Raw genomic sequence first — 14,814 nt, 5'->3', positions numbered from 1 at the left:
TTCAATATGGACAACCAAGATTATTTACACAAAATAAGTCTAATAAAATTAGATGCATCTATTTGTTAAGTCCAATCATGGATTGCTTATGATTCTAAAGTATCACTTCCATTGGATAATAATCCCGATCCATGACATGGAAAAGGACAAGTGATGACAATAGATAATAAGGCCAAATTAATGATGATTGAACCATTTACTCAGCATGACCATTTCATTAATATTGAATACGCAACCCGTTACAGACTTAACATATACTCGGATTGGATACTGGCCCGGGACGGGTTGGGTAGCAAGTTTCACTACTAAAGTGATGTCACCAAGTTTTGTGGGCCTCACTATGATGTATGTGTTGTATCCACATCATCCATCCATTTGGAGATAACATCATAGGGCATGAGCTCAATTCGACCCATCACAGAAATCAGAGGAGACAATGACACTCAGTGTTGAAACATTCCAAGAGCCCACCATGATGTTTATTTGACATCTAACTTGTTCACGGTTCCTTATTCTCGCTCGGGTGGTAGACTCTCAAAAGTTCGAACACCACCTGGTCAAGGTTACGCGTATCCATATGGGGTGAAATCCCACTTAACCGGTGTATGTACTAGCGTGTTAAAAAATAAATAAATAAATAAATAAAGATCACCCTTATTAGATTTTTTTCTGGTGACGTTCACTTAGGCTTTGGATCTACCACGTTCTTAGCGATGCAAAGCATGTACAGAAGTAGTTTAGTTAAGTACTCAACCAACGTTACACATGCAGGCTTATCCAAATCTTGCCACGTCAAGCCTTACAATGTTGCCTCACCAAATTCCTGACCCAACCAATAAAACCTTTGGGGAGGTTTATGTGGCCCACTCTATTGTGTGTATGTCATCCAAGCCATTCATCAACATGCCTCGCTAGGATCAAGTAAAGCAAAAACAATATAGACGGGCCACACCACCTGAATTTAGAGGTTTTAGGCATGATTTTACATTGATTCCCCATCGTGTGGCTAACTTGAGTTTTGGATCAGCTTGATATTTTGAATCTACGGTCAGCATGAGGACGAACCTTTCTAGCCTTTTCTACCATATTATCTATTGTTGATAGGTATGATGAACCGCTTAGATCAGATTCTAAGTTTAGCCCACCAATTTCCGTTGGTCTGCATGATGAGCGGCTCGGATATCGCAAGCTGGCATCTGTGGGTGAGTTGCACAACAAGCATATGCAGTGGGATAATAAAAACTACATAGGATTTAGTACATTGGGGACCATGAATTCTTGATCCAGACCGTTCATGTGATGGCCCCCATCCCAGATTGGAAGATCCTAAGGTTTCTAGGTTTTACTATATTCACTGACTATAGACCGTCGCTTCTTATGAATGGTTATCATCATCTTACTATATGGAAAGCTTTTGAAGCATCACCCACCACACGTCCTATTAACGGTTAGGAACATGTGCTCATGCAATGTTCACTACATGTTTGGTGAGGGTGAAGACGTTTCATCTCACACCCCTTTTAGCTCCCGGGAATTGGGTGTAACAAGAGGTGAGCATTTCACACCGTAGGTGAATATCGGAAGTTTGGAATCTCCGGTCATTTGCTTTGGAGTGGGATCATTGGTGCGTACGCGGATTAGGTACTACCCCCACCTGTTTGGAAGTGGGAATAGGCGGAGGATCCTATGGGCCACTGAGCTGTGTAGCTTTCATTCACACTGTCCATCCATTTTTCCATATCATTTTACATTACGGGCCTAAAAATAAGACAGATGTAAGGCTCTCGAGTGGACCACATAATGGGGATTAAATGCCTATCGTTGAAAATTTCTTGTAGACCGCAGAAGCTTTGGATCAAGCTGAAATTTATGTTTCCGTCATCCATATTTATATAACCTTATGAACAAGTTGGATGGCAAATAAACAACATGGTAGGCCCTAGGAGCCCTAGCCTGTCTGAGGGGCTAGTACCTAATCCGCTTCCCCTTGGCGTGGAGTGGCTTTTCCCCCTCCTTTTTAAACTAGAGACGGATGGTCCGTGGATGGGGTACTAACCCTACCAGGACTAAACTAGAGACGGATGGTCCGTGGTTCATCCATTTTGACGGATCATTTTAGGACATGAGCCCAAAACTGAGGCAGATTGAAGGCCCAAGTAGATCACACCATAGGAAGTCGTGGGGATAGAAAGCCTATCATTGAAAACTTCTCAGGGGCACAAAAGTTTTAGATGAAGCTGATATTTATGTTTTCCATTCGTACCAGTACATGAGACCTTATAAATAGGTTGGATGGCAAATAAACATCATGGTGGGCCTTAGGAAGCTTTCGACGATAGAAATTCAATCCCCACTACACGTGGTGTAGTCTACTAAAGCCTTCAATCTACCTCCTTTTTGGACTCATGTCATAAAACGATCCGTCAAAATGGATTGATGGCATGGATAAAACATATACATCATGTTGGCCCCATGTATCCCTTAAGGGCGTGTTTGGCCGGACCGATCCCATGGGATTTGGTGGGATGGGATCAATTTTAAGGTAATGATGATGGTGTCAGTGGATTGTCTCATGATCCATGGGATTGCTTATATCCCTCGGAAGTTCACCGGGTCTGTTTGGCACGCCCCGCTTATCCTGGGATTTTACCGTCCAATCCATTCAACCAAGGGATAGGATCACTGTTAAGGTAATGATGGTGATGTCAGTGGATTGTCAGTGGATTGTCTTAAGATCCATGGGATTGCTCATATCCCTGGACAAGTGCACCGGATCTGTTTGGCTCGTCATGCCGATCCCAGGATATTGCCGATCCCATCCCTCCTAATCCCACCTAATCCCACATCCAGCGCCTGGCCAAACACGCCCTAAGGGTGTGTTTGGTCAGGCACTGGATATGGGATAAAGATATTTTACAAGAGTTATATTGTTTACATCCCATCCCCTTTTTTGTTTGGGATGGCGGTATAAAAATCATTCCACTGCACCCTCGTAAACAGCGCCTAGATTCTGCCAATCCCGAGATATAAGTTTTTACCCCTGTTTAGGGCCCACCAAGATATCAATGAGATATCTACTCCCTCCATCATTTTCACCTACCTACATTCAGCCATGAAGTTGTTTTGAGATAGCTATATAAAGTAGTGAGTGGGGCACACCATGAGAAGTAGTGGAGATGCAAACTCATCCATTTGTGACCATCCAAACACCCTGCTGGATATCCCATGGGATCAACAGACAAACACTGACACCACCATCATTACCTTAAAAACCATTCCATCCCACCTAATCCCATGGCATCGGTCCGGCCAAACATGCCCTAATAGGACCATCCGTCTCTAGCTACATCCCATAGGGTAGTATGGGTGGTACCCAATCCATGCCCCTTTTTAAAAGGTAGGAGACTTATACGAGTAACAAAGGTGTCCCTAGGCTACTTATATGCCATACACCATGTATGTTAATCCTACCCTAAAATAATTTAATTATAGGATGCATCACTAAAACCACACCAATAAAATGGCCTTAACTATCCAAACATTGGTAATCTAAATGAATAATTAAAAAATATTTGTGAGTCACTTATTTGTGATCCTTTTATTGGTGGTCCACCCAATGCTCAAACCTTCCTTGTTTTTTTGGTAAAAGTATACATTTTATTAGGCTCATTACCATTATTCGGTCAAATATCATGTATGTATAAGAGGATTGCTCTCTTGCAAACCAATTCTCATGCAAACTTCATGAAAGCTTTTTAACATGTGAAGTGGGCATAAAATTTAGACAATCCGCTAGACAAGTCGCCTCATGAAACTCCTTAGCTAACTTTTTAGCATGGTTTAAAAATCTAGTGGGCCATAATAAAGTGATCTCTCACTCTCACTTTACTATGCCCCATTAGATTTTTTAGATCATGCTAAAAAGTTAGTTAATGGATTTCATGAGGTGAGTCATTTAGTTTGTTGACACTCGGTTTGTTTTCTATCACATGTGGTGTGTGCAGGTATACCAAAATTGATATAGCAGCTCGATTCAAACCAATCAACTTAGACTCCAGGCACTGAAATAAGCAAATACGTCTAATATGAACATATATGATTAAAATCTGACAAGATTGGTTGTCTACTCAGCCACTTGTAGAATTTTGTAATGATCAGGTGATAATCGAGAGGGTACGGTTCTTCCTCTGAAAGTGAGTTGTGCTCTGCCTTTTTCACAAAAAAAATGAACTCACAATCGTTAACTAAGAGCGACTATGAAAATGCGTGTCTTGAAAGAACTGCTTGATACTGGATAAGGACCAAGTCTAACATATGAGCATAGACCTGAATTACAACTAAGAACTATCACTAAGAATTACCACTAGTCGATTATTGCTACTATTAGGATAAATTGAGATAAAAGACAGATTTGATTTGATTCTGTGTTTTTTCCCTGCTAATCCCTCTATTCTTTATATATATCTATTGCAGTTTCCCTTCAAGTGTTTTTCTTTTTTACTGCAATGGTTAAGATAGTTGAGGAGTCACCACGTTAGCCGTCCAAATCCTTCATTCGTATCTTGATACATGTCCATCCAATCGTTCCTCTTCTGCTCTCAACTGCATTTGCTTTTAAGCTTCTCGACTGCGTCTTGCCTCTTAGCCGCAATCCGCTTTTGGGTGCATGATCGTGCTTTCGGGCTTCTAGACCACATTTTGTTTTTCAGCCGCTTGGCCACATCTTGCCTTTCAACCGCTTGTACCACGTTCCATGATTGGCTTTCGAATGTCTTGGCCACACTCCAAGTCTCTCGGCTGCATTCCATGAAAATATGGCACATGTTGTATCTGTCCTGCAATGACACATTTTCATTCTTGGTTCTCTTTTCTAAGAACGGTTAGAAATAGATTATAACCTGGCAAACCATCTGAGTTTTGGGCAAAGGGTTTCATAAGTTGACTCATTTAGTGGACCGCCCATATCATTTGTTAAAAGTTCTCGTAAAATTCCCATTAGAATCATATTCTCAAGAGAGCTTATTTGTGCACACTATTTTTTTTTGGGTTAGCTTGTTAGTACACACCCATGTCAGTACACACACTTATTCGTGCACACTAATTGAAAAAATTAAACTAATTTAATTTATCAAATTCAATTTTTTAAAAATATGCTAGAGAATTTTAATACATTCCAATTAGAGGCTGTTGTATTTTGTTTTAAAATAACATTAAAATTTGAATTTTCAAATTTTCGGTAATTTTCCTCCAATTTTGAAAAGTTGCAGTACTTTTGATTTGTGGGTTTTATCCCACATCGGATTTGACATAGTAAACTATCTTGTATATAAGATAGTCTTTTTGCCTAGGGCTTGAGCCCCTTTCAGGGGGCATGTGAATTTGGTCCTGTGGGGGGGCTATGCCAATAGCTCTAATATATGCTATTAACCACACACGCGCGCGCGCGCCGAGCCAAGCCGAGTCGTGCCGTACCGTGCCGAGCCGGGTCCGTGTGCGCGTGCGCCTGCGCCTGCGCGACGCGACGCGATGCGACGGGACGGGACGGGCTGGGCTGGGCTGGGCATGGGCATGGGCGCGGGTGCGGGTGCGGGTGCGGTGTGTGTGTACTCGCGTGAGTGTGTGTGTGTATGGGTACTCACAGGACTGTATGTGCGGGAGTGTACTCGCACTTGCGCCTTTTCGTTTTAAACCAGAGAGATGCGTCCCTTCCGGTTGATAAAAATTCTTCTCTTATAAAACGCTCTCTGATATTCGGTTTTAAGCATTTTTCTACTGAGTTCATCGCTGAGTCAACTCAGCACTTTCGGATTAAACTACAAGTGGTTCGAGCCCGTGTACAGTGAGTGCACCGCTGGGACCGGGTCATAGTCGTTATATCCTGGAGGTCGATTGCTCTGGAAACCTGTTGCACTTGGGACGCTGTCCAAGGGGAGCAAATTCGATTTCAAGCCGAGTGACTCAGTCACGCCTCGACTCATTCAATAAGTTTTTCTTTCTCAAAATTTATTTTCCTTTTTTGGTTCTCGATTTTTAATAGTCTATTTAATTCAACCAAATATTCAAACAATCTTGAAATCGAATTGTTGAATTACATAGACTATGGCTACGGTAACAGTAAATGCTTCTGCTGAGTTAGTCAAAATCAAACCGTTCGTTGGGCAATGCTTTAAATGATGGAAACAGAAACTGATGTTCACATTAACCACCCTTAAAGTTTTATACATAATATCTCTGAATCATTTACTATAGATCCAGCAAATCAAACTGAAGTAACAGATGAAAATAATTGTAAAAATTATATTCTAAACTCTTTATCCAACGAACTATATGACGTGTATGCTTCTTACGTGTCTGCTAAAGACATATGGACTGCTTTGGAAAAGAAATACATATTAGAAGATGCAAGCGCTAAGAAACATGCAATTGCTAATTTCCTTCATTATGAAATAATAGACGATATACCTGTCACAAATCAGATTCACGATTTTCAAAGTCTAGTTCACGAACTATCGACAGAAGGAATTAAGTTGGATGAAGTGTTTCTTTCAGGAGTACTAATAGAAAAGTTACCGCCCTCCTGGAAAGAATATAAGAATAGAATGAAACATAAAAAGAACGGTGTTTCTTTGGAAACCACTATCGTACATATACGAATAGAGGAGGCCAATAGAATCAGGGACCAAAAAGAAAATAAAAATGAGATAGATTCAAAGACGAATCTTGTGGAATCAAGTCAGGCAAATAATAAGAAAAATGGCAACTGTCATAACTGTGGTAAACCTGGACATTATGCAAATGAATGCAGGCTCAAAAAGAAGAATGCAAACAATCAATTCAAGAAAAAGGAAAACTGCTACAACTGTGGAAAGCCTGGGCATCATGTCAAAACCTGCAGGCTTAAGAAAAGCAAAGATAAGCTGCAGGCTAATCTTACAGAAACAGGCAATGAGTCTGACATGATAGTAGCTGTGGTGTCAGAAGTCTTCCTTGTAAACAACTTAGAGTGGGGACTAGACACTGGTGCAACTAGGCACGTGTGCAAAGATCGTAGCATGTTCAACTCCTATCAAGTATCAGGAGATGATGAACAGGTGTTCATGGGTAATGCTAGAACGCCTCCAGTTGTAGAGAAAGGGAAAGTACTTCTGAAACTCACTTTTGGAAAGACTCTGATGTTGAATGATGTCCTACATGTGCCCGACATTAGAAGAAACTTGGTCTCTGGTTCATTCCTCAATAAAGCTGGTATTAAGTTAGTATTTGATTCAGATAAGCTTGTAATGACTAAGAATGGAACCTTTGTTGGTAAAGGGTACTGTAGCGATGGTTTATTCATTATAAATGTATCCAATGATAATAATAAGAAGACATTCAATTCTGTTTATATCGTTGAACCTTTTTATCTATGGCATAGTAGATTAGGTCATGTGAATATAGCATCTTTGAAGAAAATGAAAAGATTAGGTTTATTACCTAATGTAAGACCCGTGTCCTAATCCGTACTGTTCCGTTAGCTTCCGCGGTCCTTCCGGTCAAATTCCGGCAACCTTCGCACCGTATTCGGTATTTGCGCACGATCCTAAGCCAGGTCCCGCGCACCGACGTCGGCTTGGTCTGAAAGTTATATCATAGCGACCGCGTCGTCGCCGCGGTTCCAACGCCGTGACTTGCGCACCGAACCGATACCCAGGCTAGAAGATGCCGATCAGCGTTTATTCCGAAGAAACACCGCGCGTTGCGAATTTCGAGGGAATCTCTACAATTAGTCCCATCAATCAACCATTAAAGCATCCCATACCTCAAGTACATCAACCCATCCCCACCTTTTTCAAAAGTCCACCATTCTTTCCACCTCACCACTCCTCTTTTCCAAATTTCAACAACAACCATACACCTTTTCACAATTTTCAACCCAAACCATCCCCCATCACTCCATCACCCATCTCTTTCTCTCTCTCTCCCTCCCTTTACAACTATCTCTCTTATTCTTTTTTCAAAAAATCCAAATCCAAGAGAGAGCACCATGAGTCCCCCATGGTGAGAAAACTTCATAAGTGAGGTCCACCTTTCCCACCCCTTCATCTCTCATCTCAACCATCCATTTCCCATCTTCCTCCATCAAAGGGTAGTACAAGGAGCTAAGGAAGCCAAGGGAGCAAGAAGATCAAGTGGTGGGTGTTTGGATAGGATAGTTTTTGATGTTTTTAAGATGGGCCAAGTGAGGCCAACCGATCAATGGTTTGGATCTCGCTTTGGACCCTAAGGTGTGGCCGATGGCCCACTTGGATCATCATGATCATTCCATGACGGGGCCATCCTCCATGGACCCCATCATGATGTTTATCTTCTTGAATATTTAGGGTCATCTAGACCGTTTAATTTGGTGGAGAAGGGATCTCCACCGTTGGATTTAATTTTAATGGGCCACATAAAATGGGACCCACTCGATGTATGATTTAGTGCAAGGGAGGGCCCATAGTGCCGGGGTCCCTCCATCACACGGTCTCACTCTCCATCTCCCTCCCTTTTATCTTATTTATTTTATTTATTTTATTTTTGTAATAATGAGATTATGTGGCCCACTTGAATGGACCCCACTATGAGGTAGGTATTTATTCCAAACCATTTATAAGTGGGGCCCACCTTATATGTGTGGTTCCATGCCACCCATCACTTGGTGGCCCACCTAAGCAGGGCCCACCTCCAACCTATATGCCAAGTCCAGCGTCCAGGGACGCTGGACGTCTGTTGGGAGAAACACAAATACAAGTTTTTCCCTTAAGCTTGGAATGGTCCACTCATGTAGGCCCCACCTTGATGCATGTTTTCAATCCATGCCATCCATTCCCTTCCCAACCATCTTTTAGGCGTTGAGCCGAAATATGGGACCAATCAGACCTTCGGGCGGGCCATACCGTAGCAAATGGTGGTCTTCACCGTTAAAACCTCCCCTATTGCTTTTATACGCCGAAACAGGCCCAATATTGGGCTTGTTTTGTTTGTTTAGAGCCATGGAGGGCCATTGGATGGGGTGGATTGCTTGGATGTGGACCCCGCCGGTAAAATCCTCAGAAAAAGGGAAATAAAAAAAAATAAAAAAATAAAAATAACAGCAGCCGCTGCTGCTGTGTCAGAAGCGCAGCAGCGCTGCCAGCGCCCCAGCGCCCGGGCTGGGCGGACGTACAGCCTCCCACGGCTGTAGCCGTGGGCCCCACCTTGATGTTTGCATGTCATCCAACCCGTTCATGAGGTGGGTCCCTCCCCTAAGAGGGCCCACTCAAAATATCAGCTCAATCCGAAACTTAGGTGGCCCACACGAAAGGAAATAGTGAGGTTGAGCGTCTACCATTGAAACTACTGCTCTGGGCCACAGAAGTTTTGGATCCGGCCGAAATTTGTTCTCCCAATTCTTTTGGGCCCGCGGGTCAATATCAATGGGTTGGATGAAATATAAACGTTATGGTGGGCCCCACATGGAGCCCACAGCGATGTATGTGTTTTACCTCCACCGTCCGCCTGGACGGTGGAGCCCACTGTGTGCATGTATGTGCGCGTGTGTGTGTGGGTGCATGTGTGTGCTGGTGTGTGTGTGTATATATTTATATATATAATATTATATTACATATAATATATGTTATATGTGTATATATAATGTTATATTATATATATAATATCATATGTTATATATATATATATATATATAATATTATATTATATATAATATATGTTATATGTATATATATAATGTTATATTAAATATAATATTATATATATATGTGTGTGTGTGTGTGTGTGTGTGTGTGTATATTATATTATATATAATTTATTGATGGTGGGAGGCCCACCTCAGTACTTGTGACCCATGGTTGAGGCCCACTTTGATGTATATATAAGGCCCATGGGTCGAGGCCCATTTAATGTATTAGAAGCCCATGGGTCGAGGCCCAGTTAATGTATTAGGGGCCCATGGGTCGAGGTTCATTTGATGTGATGGGGCCAATGAGTTGAGGCCCATTTGATGTGCACATGGGGTCCAATTGGTGAGGCCCATTTGATTCATATAAGGCCAGGTGAGTAGACCCATTTGATGTACATATGGAGCCCAATTGTCGAGGCCCATTTGACACGTGTAAGGCCCATAAGCTTAGGCCTATTTGATATGTTCTAAAGCCCACAGTTTATAGTCCATTGCAATGCACATAAGGCCCATTGGTGGGCCCGCTTAATGAATATAGGCCATATGATACGGCTCATTTGATGTATTGAAGGCCCAATGGGATATACCAAAGGTCCATTGCAATGTGCAATCCCGACATGATTTATGACAGTCGTGCCTTGGGAGCAATGTTGGTTTGACGTCCACATTGCAAGTACGATGTTGGTTAAATGTCCGCATTATGCCTTTCCCTAGGGCCCATTGGCGGGCCCATGCGTGTTATGTGCAGGTCGTCTAGGCCCACCTTCGTTATGCATGTCATCCATCCTATATAGCATGTTTAAATTCCATAAATTCATGATCATATGCATCATATGTATGCTTGATATGAGAGATGACCGATCATAGCATAAGTCTTTGGGTAGATTGTTTAGGGACTCCCGTATAGGGGGTGTTGCCCTACATGAGTGCACGATACGGGCAGGATTGCTGCATGACTGAATAGTGTGATTCATGCATTCGCATTGTGTGATATGGTTACTCTACGCCCTAGCGACATCATGGCCATAGCCTCCACAGACGCATCGTGGTTGGCGGGATTGGTACCGGAAATACTGCTCTACATGGGGTGCGATAGATATCCCCTGGTGAAAGTCCCTAAACCCTTATGGTACCAGGAGGTTGCTCCAACGTCTGCACGAGTGGGTGCATGAGCGCCGGGTGCCGATTACCGTTGCGCTTTCCACTGTGTCGTGTTATGTAGGAAGGTGGTGCAGCCTTACCCGCCCGATAGTAGGGGGCAATGCTAGGCAGAGTCTGACCAGCACGAGGAAAGGGTCAGCTATAGACGAGCTGAGCCCGATATTGGCAGGCGGATAGTGAGGTCTTTTCCACTCACCTTATTGCGCGCGATGGGGCGGCAATCTGGCTTGGAGTGTACTAGACCCCGGTGATATCCCCGATTTGAGCCGTATTGACATGTGGACTTAGTTGGGGATTTGTATGCTGGACTTGCATTTTGCATGGCCTTGGTATGGCCGACATCATTCTTTGCACCGCATGGCCTGACGGCTAATGGGATTCTTAGCATTCATTAGCATTTTCCGCATTACTCGATACCGCATAACTACATTATCACCTCGAGCATACACTTTCACCACCCTCTAAGCTTTATAAGCTTATGCACGACCGTGCAGGTAGTGTTGGCAGCGCTGAGGCTTGGACGCGTGGCTGATCTTCTTTTGGAGTTTTGGTCTATCTTCATTGTATTTCCCTTATGCTCATTGTACCTGTAAAGTTTTTGATTATAGTGGAAATGTGATGGAGTTTTTGGTCGTTGTTTGTGGGTTATGCCTTTGGTTATGCTTATTACGAATCAAACTGAAGTTAAAAAAATCCTCCTTGTAGCATCCCAGGATCGGAACCTGGCGAATGGGCGCTGGGAGCCGAGAATGGGGTTCTACGGAGGCTGTCGGCGCCAGATTCGGCGATCGGGAATTTTGTGAGCCCGGTTTCCGAGTTTGGGGCGTGACACCTAATATATCTAATGAAGAATTTGACAAATGTGAAACATGTGTCGAATCAAAATTCATTAAAAAACCCTTTAAACAAATAGAAAGATCATCTGTTCTATTAGAGTTAATACACAGTGACTTAGGTGATTTTAGAAATTACATGTCAAGAGGTAGAAAAAGATATTACATAACTTTTGTAGATGATTACTCTAGGTTCACTAGAGTCTATCTGTTAAGGAACAAAGACGAAACTTTAGATGCTTTTTCTAAATACAAAATTGAAGTTGAAAATCAGTTAAATATAAAAATTAAAAGACTTAGAACAGATAGAGGAGGTGAATATGTATCTTCTCAATTTAGAGAATTATGTGAAAAGAATAGAATAGTTCACGAAACTACAGCTCCCTATACACCAGAACAGAATGGAATAGCAGAACGTAAGAATAGAACTCTAAAAGAGATGATGAATGCTATGTTAAATAGTTCAGGCTTACCCTCAAATATGTGGGGAGAAGCAATTCTATCTGCTTATTATATTCTAAATAGGATTCCTTCTAAATCTTCTGAACAAACACCATATGAAATATGAAAGAATCATGTTCCTAGTTACAAATATGTTAAAGTGTGGGGGTGTCTTGCTAAAGTAGGATTACCTGAAACTAAGAAAAGAAAGTTAGGTCCTAAAACGACCGACTGTGTATTTATAGGTTACGCACAAAATAGTGCAGCCTATAGGTTTCTAGTTTTAAAAACTAAGGATAATATTTTAGATCCTAATACAATTATAAAAGCTAGGGATGCAGAGTTCTTTGAGAACGTATTCCCTATGAAATCTAAATCTATAGGAATAAAGGAAGTCAAAGAATCAAATATTGCGTCTACTAGTAAAAATGTTTACGAGAAAGTAGTAGAAGAGATACAACCAAGAAAAAGTACTAGGGTTAGAAGAGAAACTAATCTAGGAGATGGTTTTTTCACTTTCTTAATAGAAGATGATCTTACAACCTATATAGAAGCAATTAACTCTCCAGATGCAACATTTTGGAAGGAAGCAATAAATGATGAGTTAAAATCTATTATATCTAATAACACTTGGAAAATTGTAGACCTACCACCTGGAAATAAACCAATAGGTTGTAAATGGGTGTTTAGAAAGAAACTAAAACCAGATGGGACTATTGATAAGTTTAAGGCTAGGTTGGTAGCGAAAGGTTTTAAACAAAAAGAATGAATAGATTACTTTGATACATACTCTCTTATAACCAGAATTACAACTATCAGGGTCTTAATAGCGATAGCCTTCATATATAAACTGGTGGTACACCAGATGGACGTTAAGACAGCTTTTCTAAATGGAGACTTAGAAGAAGAAATATATATGGAACAACCTGAGGGTTATAAGATATTAGGAAAAGAAAATAAAGTATGTAGACTAATTAAATCATTATATGGTTTAAAACAGGCTCCTAAACAATGGCATGAAAAATTTGATGGTGTTTTAAAATCAAATGGTTATCATATAAATGATGTAAATAGATATGTATATAGTAAAATTTCTGGAAATGATTATGTTATTATATGCCTTTATATTGATGACATGCTTATTTTTGGAACTAATATTAAATTAGTTAATACAACTAAGAAATTCTTGTCATCTAAGTTTGACATGAAAGACTTAGGAGAGGCTAGTGTAATCTTGAGTATTGAAGTAACCAGAAAAAATGGTGTTATTATATTATCTCAATCTCATTACATTGAGAAGATATTGGGAAAGTTGAACCATTTTGACTGTTTATCTGTCAGTACTCCTTATAATTATAGTGTGACTCTCATGAAGAATACAGAAAATAGTGTGTCTCAATTGGAGTATTCCAGAATAATTGGTAGCCTTATGTATCTAACAAACTGCACTAGACCAGACATTGCTTTTGCAGTAGGTAGGCTAAGTAGATATACACATAACCTTGGAAAAGAGCATTGGAATGCTTTGTCTAAGATTTTGAGATACCTAAAAGGCAATATAGCATATGGTTTACATTATAATGGTTTTCCTGCTGTATTAGAAGGATACAGTGATGCTAACTGGATTAGTGATTCAGATGAGACAAAATCCACGAGTGGATATGTCTTCACATTAGGTGGAGGAGCAGTCTCTTGGAAGTCTACCAAGCAGACATGTATCGCTCGGTCTACTATAGAATTCGAGTTTATTGCCTTAGAAAAGGCTGGAACAGAAGCCGAGTGGCTTAGAAATCTCTTAGCTGATATACTATTGTGGCCAAAGCCTGTATCGGCCGTATCTATTCATTGTAACTGTCAAACAACTATAGCGAAAGCAAATAGTAAAATATATAATGGAAAGAGCAGACATATTAGACTCAGACACAACATAGTGAAACATATGTTGCGTGATGGAGTCATATTTATTGACTTTGTGAGGTCAGAAAAGAATCTAGCAGATCCTCTGACTAAAGGACTATCTAAAAGGTTAGTCAATGATACATCGAAGGGAATGGGGTTGAGCCTAATATATGAGCTGCCAGTGTCGGCAACCCAACCTATACAAGTGGAGATCCCATGAGATAGGTTCAATGGGTAAACAACAAGACACGAGGTAGACGATTGCACTGAGTTATATGAGCCCCTTCTATGGTGTACAGTGCGAGCAGCAACGCAGAAGGATGAGTTGTTAGAACTCTTAATGAATCCATATCCATATATTTGGTGGTGTATACAGTTGCTGCATACACTTGATGGAATTCACCTATATGGGTGTGGAGGTGGAGGCCGCTTCCTATGAGAATCTAGGCGAATTCTCTAGAGCACTCATGAAATTCAAGTAATGGTGTATGGCCGAAACGCACCGAACCGCAGAATCACTTGCAGAGGAAGAGTTGTGTGAGTGGCATGTACTTGCGATCTACATTAAAAGGATTCAGGTTCAAGACTATGGTGTCACCTGATTCCTATAGACCTGTCTTGCTTACTCTAATGTCGGTTCAAGTCTATGGTGACACCGGCACCATTGCACAACTATTACGCTTTAATCCGAAAGGGTTTATTTTAAAACATATGGGGGATTGTTGTATTTTGTTTTAAAATAACATTAAAATTTGAATTTTTAAATTTTCGATAATTTCTCTC

Source organism: Magnolia sinica, chromosome 6 (assembly GCF_029962835.1).
Source record: "Magnolia sinica isolate HGM2019 chromosome 6, MsV1, whole genome shotgun sequence".
Taxonomy (NCBI): domain Eukaryota; kingdom Viridiplantae; phylum Streptophyta; class Magnoliopsida; order Magnoliales; family Magnoliaceae; genus Magnolia; species Magnolia sinica.
The sequence above is the reverse complement of the archived record's forward strand: the minus strand, read 5'-3'. Positions refer to the sequence as shown.